The sequence below is a fragment of the Lactuca sativa genome, chromosome 1 (assembly GCF_002870075.4).
Source record: "Lactuca sativa cultivar Salinas chromosome 1, Lsat_Salinas_v11, whole genome shotgun sequence".
Taxonomy (NCBI): Eukaryota; Viridiplantae; Streptophyta; class Magnoliopsida; order Asterales; family Asteraceae; genus Lactuca; species Lactuca sativa.
This window is the reverse complement of record NC_056623.2, coordinates 170,767,735-170,777,433: the sequence shown is the minus strand read 5'-3', so window position 1 is coordinate 170,777,433 and position 9,699 is coordinate 170,767,735. Positions and strand designations below refer to the sequence as shown.

The 9,699-nt window shown below is 38.7% G+C and overlaps 1 non-coding gene across 1 annotated transcript; it reads right to left on the bottom strand.

The window, feature by feature from the left end:
• Positions 1-9,314: 9,314 nt before the first annotated feature.
• LOC111876614 (small nucleolar RNA R71) lies at positions 9,315-9,421 on the bottom strand. The gene has a single exon (XR_002845063.2). It is a non-coding gene; the product is annotated as a small nucleolar RNA R71 (small nucleolar RNA).
• Between the last annotated feature and the right edge of the window lie 278 nt (positions 9,422-9,699).

The following is a 9,699-nucleotide window of genomic DNA, read 5'->3' as shown; positions in this document are numbered from 1 at the left end:
ACATGATGTCGGCGCGACAATGACTTAACCAATCCATGCCGATTATGACGTTGAAACTTTTAATTGAGACCGACATGAGGTCTATTTGGAAAGAATGACCATCTAGACTTAGAGTACAACCTACGTATATGCAATTAGTACTTTCCGTTTTACCGTTTGCCATTTCTACCGTGAATGATTCCTCTAGTGTACGTGGTTTTCGTTTAAGTAAATGAACAAATTTCTGGCTTACGAAGCTTCTCTGTGCTCCGCTATCGAATAATATGCATGCATATGAATTATCGAGGAGAAACGTACCAGTAACTATCGTAGGATCAACTACGGCTTCCTCGTGGCCCATAGCCAACACTCGTCCCACTCCGTCGGTACTTGCTGCCTTCGGGCAGTTTCTTTTATAGTGACCCACCTCGCCACAACCGTAGCAAGTTTGGCCCACCCCAACATCGGGAACTTGAGTGCTTGGCTTCACGGGAGCCTTGCAGAAATGGGCAGTATGCCCCTTTCTGTTGCAGTTGGAGCAATGCATTTCCCGGCAAGGACCGGTGTGGTGGAAGTTGCATTTGTTGCACTTCGGAAGGTTACCCACATAAGGCTTTGCTGTGTAGGGGTTAGTAGGAATAGAAGTAGGTACAACAACATCATTTACTGTAACTAGCTATTGTTTCTTCGAGGATTCTTGTGAAGACCCTCCTTTCCTCTTGTTCCAACCTTTCTTCCTATTGTTGTTGTTTCCCTTTTGTTGATTGGGTGTAGCAGTTGTTGTGTTCAGGTAGTTTCCGTGATTGACAATAGATTGTGCCAGTTCTTTAGTGCTTTCAAAAGTAAAAGGACTTGAAGCTAGCACGCTCGAATGTATCTGAGGCGACAGTCCCCAAATAAATCGCTCTATTTTCTTGCTCTCAGGAGCAACCATTTCCAGGAAAAGAATTCCCAGATCACAGAATCTGTTGGTATAGGTTGATACGTCAGAATCAACCATCTTAAGATTCCAGAGTTCCTGCTCGAGTTTTTGAATTTACCCTCGAGGGCAGTACTCTCTCGTTAGCATGGCTTTCAAATTCTCCCAGCTTATTGAATTTGCCACAATCAGAGTCAGTGACTTAACGTGGCCATTCCACCAAGTTAAAACCCTGTCAGAAAAGGTGCAAGTAGCAAACTTGACCTTATTATTCTCTGGGTAGGCGCAGATTTCAAAGACTGCTTTGGTCTTTTCTATCCACTGCCTTAAAATCATCACCCCTCTTGTTCCATTGAAATTCTGGGGTTTGGCGTTCGTAAAATCCTTGTAGGTGCACTCTCTGGGGCGCCCATGACTCTCGCCATGGTTTGAAGGAGTACCAATTCCTGATACACTAAGGACATGAGTATTGATGTGCGACATGGCAGCCGCTACTGCCACAGTGACAGCCGCTTGGAACATAGCAGCATCAAACTGAGGAGGTGGAGGCAGTGGTGGTGTCGGTGCATCCTCACCATTGTTGCGCCTGGGATTTCTACGAGGAGGCATTTTTCAACTATAAGTTGAAAAGATAAAGGCAATGATAAGAATTCAATATTATAGAAAATGAACGTGTCTCATGAACTAAATCGCCATAGCTCAACAACAGATGATAGTATGAGTTCCTAAATAGATTAGATAACATGCCAAAATTACTGGTATTAATGATGTAAATGAGTTCGGGAAAAATGACCTAACTAAAGGTCTTACATCATACCATAGGGGAAAATGTTGGCAGTTTAGAAGCCTTATAAAGTACTTGAAAGATAAGAATTATTTACAGACAAGTGTTACTTAGAGCAAAGGTAAGGAACCTATTCCTTAAACAACACAAAAGAAAAGACGTACTAGACATCTTCTAACGGTGATGGGAATTCCTCGGGCGAACCCTAAGATCTTCCATCTGACGAACCACCTCTTGGAGGTGTCGTTCATGAGCCCTCTGGCGAACTCGAAGTTCTATGACTTCAGCTCGTGAGGCAGCTAGTTGTTGCTGCAGAGTCTCATTGGTCCTCCTAGTTCTTTCCATCGCCTCTTTGAGATAGCAAATGCGGACTGTGTTGACACCATAGTTGGCATCAATCTCCACCACTCGGCCGATGGCTGCCTGACCTTGTTCAACATTCCGAGCAATCCTACAGACCATGATAGGTAGGGCTCGGTCAGCTGAGCCACCCTCGCTTATGTTGTAAAAGCTTCGGTTCCCGTTGTAAGGTAAGGGTTGACCTTGTTCATTGCTCCAACGATTCAAGTTTGTTGTCCACAAGGGTGTGGGACCTTGAAACGCGTGTCAGAGGTTGAGATTTGGAGCTTGACCCTCTTGGGGTAGGTTGTTGACTTCTGGCCTGGAGTCAGAGCCATCCGAAAAGCCTTTTGCGAGGTGATCATCCAAAGGGATTGGATGATCATCTTCTGGCTCGTCATCTAGCCATCCAGCATTGCCCTGATTTGGGAAGTACGGGTCTCCAGGGATATGAAATCCAGCCATGTTATCTATGCGAGAAGTAGGGGTAAAAGAATCAGTTTAAGAGACGTACTAACTAAGATATTTAGAGTAACACGAAATACTCCTATAGTATTTTTAAGTTACATTTTGTTCTAAAGTTCTCATTATAGTAGTGTTGGTAAGTTTTTAGACTTGTTACCACATCACAACCATTCTTGGGCATATGCTAATCACTCCTCGGAACAACATAGTTGATCAGGCTCTGCCACTCCCAGGACTGACCATACATCCCCGAGCTTACTTGTGATATTCAACAATCGTAATACTTTTGTATTTGTCATTGTGACACTGATCTTAGTATGAATGCAGATATGTATACTTAGTTAAATATTTTATTATTTAAAAGTATAAACTCTTGGTCAGAGTGTTTTAATCCCATTGTGTTTATAGTTAGTATATCTTTTATGGGTTGATATACTCAATTCACTATAAACAATGCTCTGATACCAATCTGTCACACCCCAAAACCAAGAACGGCGGAAACGTTCTAGGGTGGAGGACGTCATGTATAGTATCACAACACAGTAATAGTAAACAAGTAAACAAACATCATCCATTGCATTAAATATATGATTTTAATACATGTGTGTTCTTTGTAATGTAATAGACACCAAAAATGAATGATCAAAAATAAAAGACGAGTCTTGCCTGTGCTCTGTCTTCTCAAGAACCTATCACCGGTACCTATCTACTGATGACCTGAGAATACAAGTTATTTTGAAAGCGTAGATCAGCATTTAAGCTGGTGAATTCATAAGTATTTTAGTGTCTTTGATTTGTAAAACTGTAAGAAAAAAGACTTGTAACTGTTTGATGAAAAAGTTTGTATAAGTGTGAAAACCCTAGGAAATCCCAAATTTCCTACTAGTATAAAAAGTAGTGTTCTACCAAGACCCGATAGTTTTGGAGGTTTGCTTCTCCGTATGAATGAAGGTTTTTCCCCATGTAACTATTATTATCAAAATATATAGCCTACCTCATCATTTTAAGTGAATGTGTCACACAATAAAAGTAAAGGGAAAATAATATAATCATTGGAATATTATCCTTTGGTACTAGGATAAACAAGACAGAGTAACTTGCCGAATAGTATTAACCGTAGACATCCGTCGATGTGCATGTTCCCTCTATAGCTAACAGCTGGGTGTAGAATGGTTAGTCCCGTACGTATATAATAGTATCTACTCATATAATATGTAATAATTGTTGGATAAGGTGTCTAAGTCCATAGCTATTTCTGGTATGTACTTGACCCGACCCGACATGGTCCATTTGGGTTGCATGGCACCATGTAATTGGATAGACTAAATGAGAGAAATAACACTTGTGGTTTATTAATATATTACAAGTTCTAATATATTAATAATATTATTAAATTAGTTTGATCAAGAATTAATTTTAGAATTAATTAAGTGATCAAAAGATAACTAATTAAATATATGGGTTGATTATGTAAATCATCCATAACTTATATAGTGGGCTAAGAGGCTCCATAGATAATCAAGTTGGGTTGAACCCATTGGATGCTCCATGGAGGCTCCATGGGAGTTACAAACCGATGGGTCATGGAAATGAAGAGTCATGACACCTTAGGGTTTACATGGTGTAACCCTAAATGTGTCAACACTATATAAAGCTCATGTTTGTCCCAAAATTGGCTACACATGCATACTTGAGGGCTAGAGCTGATTTTTAGAGTGTTATACTTTCTCTCCAAGTTTACTCCATAGCATTTGGTGTTGTGTGAAGCATTTGAGGCATCACACTTGGGGTGCTAGGCTCACAAGGTTTCAAGGATCAAAATCAACAACAAGGTATGTAGTTCTATCTTTTATTCAGGTTAAAATTGTTCCCCATGTATGTTAGATAGGATCATAGCCTTAGAAATCAACTTTGCATGATAATTAGACAAACATAGATCCAAGGTTATTAGGGTTGCATGTACACTTAGGAAGTGTTAGAATGCTCAAAACCCATCAGTGGTATCAGAGCCTAGTCTTGTTTGTTTGTTATTTGTGCTAAATAGTTGAAAAAAGTCGATTTTGTGCAATTTGCCTGATGAACTCGCCGAGTCCATGGGGGGACTCGCCGAGTTCATGTGTATCTTCAACCTACTCGCCGAGTAGGTTCGTGCACTCGGCGAGTAGGAGCCACAGAATGCAGATTTTCGACTTTTGCTGTTGGAAATGGACTAGAAACATTACCCTAAACTGTTTTGGGGTTATAAAACTTGTTTTAGATGGTGTAATGTTTGTTCTAATCCATTTAAAATGGCAAATATCCATTTTTCATGATTATATGTGTTCATATGGACTTGAAACTTTGATATGGATATTCATGTTCTTGATCTTATGAATTTAGATGATCATAGGAATTACTTGTAACCTACTTGGTAGTTTAATTCTTGATCATAATGTGTTTTAATGGAGTCCATAACTTGTCCTCAAGTTATGGAAAACCAAGAGTCACACTTGAATTAAAACCATTTAAAGAACACAAGAGTTAGAAAAATGAAGGGTCTTCATTTTTAATACTCTAATTAACTCATAAGTTACAAGAAATGAAAAGTCTTGAAAGCATACAAAACTTGCCCTCAAGTTTTGGAACAAGTAAAGTCTTGATTAAAATTTTAGTTCCAACCCTTAGAATTTTAAAAGTTAAAATTCAACCCTTATACTTATAATATTATAAGTTAATAATAATAATAATAATAACAATAATATATATATATATATATATATATATATATATATATATGTATAAGATCAAAGTCGTGTTACTGCTAGTACGCCTCATTAAAGAAGCCAGTCTATAAGGTGGGTATAAGGTTGTTGCCTATAAAATGGCAACTTAATGGGTGTCCAGTCTCACCCACCGCTTGCTTGACTGGTGGAGGGTCGTTAGCTGAACGGGTAGGACAATGACTTAAAAAAAGTTCTCATTAAAAGTATAATGATTATTATAAAGTAACTAAATGTTTTATAAATTCACAATCTTAGTTACTTTAGGAAAAATGTGAATAAGGTGCTAATCCATGAAATTACACTTTGCACCTTGTTTAAGTCATTGGTGGAGCGTGTGTGGTTTACCGGCACACTAACTTAGACTAAACAAGGAAGGCAAAGGATGACTTAAGGTTTTGCATGAGGTCGGAAGGAGCGCGTGTGGTTTACCGGCACAACAATTAAGTGAAAAACATTAAGGGTACCAAGAAATTTGCATGGTTACTTGACACCTTGTTTTGTGATCCTCGGTATCCCAGTCACAAAACATGAAGGGCACAGTCGAGATTGAAACATGCCATTGAAAAGTTCAATGAATCTCAAAGAATCTAGGAATTTCTAAAAACCAAATAAAACCTAATAATTTATATTTCGTTTTCATGGTGGAAATTGGTGAATCGTCATTCACCTACCTTTCAAATATGTTATAACTTGGATTATGGCATCCCTCTTCTAGGTTATAATATATTGTGATTGGATCCTAGCCTTAATATTACATTTGGATGTTTTATTAAGGACTATCTCTATATCTAAACTAAACTTATCTTTCTTCTCTTCAGATGTCTTCCAATAATTCTACTCCTGGCTCAAACCCTACTGGCTCCTTCTCTCTCATGAATCTTTGTGGGAGAGTCATCTTTGATGGATCCAACTTTATTGACTGGATCAAAAACATCAGGATGGTCACTCGTTATGAGAACAAGGAATATGTTCTTGACAAGGAGCTCAAGGTGCATGAGCCAACTGCTACTCCTGAGGAGCTTGCTGAATATGAGGTTCATGAAAGAGATGCTACCAAAGTGGCATGCATCATGATGGCCACCATGACAGCCGAGCTCCAAAAGTCCTATGAGGACTACTATCCTTTTGAGATGCACCAGGATTTGACGGACCGCTACCATCAGAGTGCTCGTCAAGAGCGATATGAAATCATCTCCTCTATGATCACAACCCGAATGAAAGATGGCGAACCCATCACAAGCCACATGCAGAAAATGCAAAGGTATGTGGATCGATTGATGAAGTTGAATGTGAACTTCCCTGAGGAGTTAGCAATATATATATTATTTTGCACCTGTCCTGGAAATCAGGAAAGGTAGAGGGAAGAAGAGAAAGAACCCTTCGAAGGGTACCAAGGGTAAGACTCTTGATGGCTCCTCTTCTAGCGGAACCAAGAAAGGTTTCGTTACACCTTCTTCTGATCCCAAAGAGGCTGCATGCTTCTATTGCCACGAAAAGGCGCACTAGAAGCGTAACTATCCAAAATACCAGCAAGATTTGAAGGATGGGAAAGTAAAACCCAACCATGCAGGTATTTACACTATATCATCTAATAATTCACTCTATTCTAACTCTTGGGTCCTTGATACCGGTTGCAGTATTCATATTTGTTCTGAATTGCAGCGACTAAAAAGAAGTGAGAATGTGGAGCATGGAAAGTGATATGTGCATAATTAGTTCATATTAAGTATACATTTTTATTCATTTATTAGCTAAATTATTTCATATTATGGACAAAAGGTACATAAAAGTGTTAAATTATGTTTTTCAGTCCAAAGATGAAGCTCGGAAGCGAAAGGAAGTGGGAGAAACAGTTAGAAGATCGAGAATGGAATAAAGAAGAAAAACATTAAAAATGGCACCTACTCGGCGAGTCAGATCGACTACTCGGCGAGTCCAATCGAAGAATCGAGAAGATAATGACTCGGGATCCCAGAGAGTTATCACAATACGGGGAATGTGAGAGGGACTCGACGAGTCACCACTTGACTCGACGAGTCAATTCGTATATTTAAAGATAATTCCCCAGATCGATAGGGGAGAGTTCTGGGACGATTCAGAAGTACTTTGCTGCGATTGAGAAGCCAGAGAAACCCTAGAAGACGACGAAAGGAGCTAGAATTCAATTCCGGAGAGTAATTGAGGCAAAATTTCATCATTCCACTTATTCTTTTGTTTTATCATTATGATTAAGCAACTTGACTTTGTTTGTTTGCTGTTATTTACTTTAATTATGAGCTAAAACCTTTAGACATCTGTTTGGGGATACAAAGTTGACAATATGGTTTGATTGATTGGTAGGATTAATTCCAAGTTGGTGAATTTTTGTTATTTTAGCTTGCTAAAGAACCTTGTGTGTGAATAATAATTAATTTTCTGTTAATAGGAAGATAATTGATTAGCATGAACATCTATTGATTATTAACCTCATATGCTATGTGATCACTATGCTATATGTCTAGGATTAATGAATATGAAACTAGAATTAATAAGAAAATTGAGTAAATTCATGTGCAAGCTTGTAAGATGACCATCAAACAAGAAGTTAATTAAAAGAATAAATTAGTTAACTATTGCAAGTCTAATTTAACCCGAATAATTAATCTAGTGAATATAATTAAATTAGACAATTGGCCACTGTTTAAGTTAGTTTATTTCCTAAGGATTAGGGTAGTGAATACGAATCTAATCACTTGAATCGGTAACCAACGAAAGAATTAATCCATTGCACCATTATCTTGAAATCAACCATAGAGTTAACCAAGTTGAACTAAACAGAAGTTCCTTTCCAATTATTGAATCTAGTTAAGTCTTTATTTCCTAATTCTTCAATTAGTAATAGATAGTAAGTTTCTATTCTTGTAAAACTAGAGAAAACCCCTACTTATTAATTAACTTAGATAAGATTAGTTTTTAGTTTTAATTTGCCATTCCCTGTGATCGATACCCTGCTTATTTAGCTATACCACAATTGATAGGTTCACTGCCTTTTGTGTGTTATTTGATAATTAAAAGTAGGTTTAAAACTAAGTGAGTTTGCACACATCAAGTTTTTGGCGCCGTTGCCGGGGAACGGTTCTAAAATTAATATTAAATTCTAGTTTAATCGATCCTTTGTGTGGGATTTATCTTACACAAAGTTATTTACAAAGTAATTCAGTAAGTAGAATTAGTTTATAAAAAAAATCGTTTTTAGAATAACTAGAAATTTTCTTTTCTGTTTTTGCCTTGAACTCGCCGAGTGCACTCGTGCCGACTCGGCGAGTACATCGTTGTTTCAGTCTTTATTTTTTATTTCGTTTTTGTTCTTTTTACACGTTCTGTTTCTTTTGTTTTGTTTGTTTACAGTTGTTTCATGACCCGAGGATCTGATACACCTCTGGTCCCTCCTTTGGAAGACCCGGAATCCGCACTAAGAAAAAGCAAAGGAAAAGCCGTTGGAGAAACCACATCTTCAAAGAACTCACCACTCAAAAACTTAAAATCCGTTTTCAGCAAGAAGAAGAGCAGCAAATCAGGAGCATCCAGTGCCTCGTTGACAGTTGAAGAACTAATTCAAGAAGATATCGAGTACGAGACCGAGGAAGAAGAAGAGCATACTTACGAGCACGAAACCGATTGCGAAGAAGAGTTAGCTATCACAATGGCTAACATTGATGAAGTCCCCATGGGGGAATGGAAGAAAAGGATGCGTCATGACACCGGGCCGGGACTTGTGCAACCCGCAATTCCCGCAACCGCTACTTTCGAACTAAAAGGCCATATTCTCGCCCAACTCAAGGAGATTCCTTTTTACGGGAAGGATCACGAAGACGCTTACAAGCACTTGGACGAAGTGAATGATGTGGCCGATTACTTCAACGTCCCGAATGTTCCACGCGAGACCCAGCTTCTTCGCATGCTTCCTGTCAAATTTAAAGGAGCTGCAAAAGATTGGTTAAAGTCACTTCCTCCCGGATCGGTCACCACATGGGCCAAGATGAAAGAAGTGTTCATAGACCATTTCTGCCTGCCCTCCAAGATAGCCAAGCTAAAGAAAGCCATTGCCAACTTCGAGCAACAACCTGGAGAATCTCTTTATGAAGCTTGGGAAAGATACAAGAGCCTACTTAGAAATTGCCCACACCATGACCTTAATAGCCAACAAGAGGTCTCCATCTTCTATGATGGAGTCAATGTCACCACAAGGCAATTGCTTGATTCTCAAGGCCCACTCACAAAAAAGGCGCCCCCGGTAATTAAAGAATTAATTGAAGAATTCTCTAAGCACTCTAGAGAATACCATAATCCAAGAAACGAAGTAAGTCGTGGGGTAGTGAACGCGGCAAATGATAGCATGGCGGCGGTGATAGCTAAACTTGATAGTCTAGATCGAAGAATGACAAAAATGGATCAAGCAATCCATGCTATTA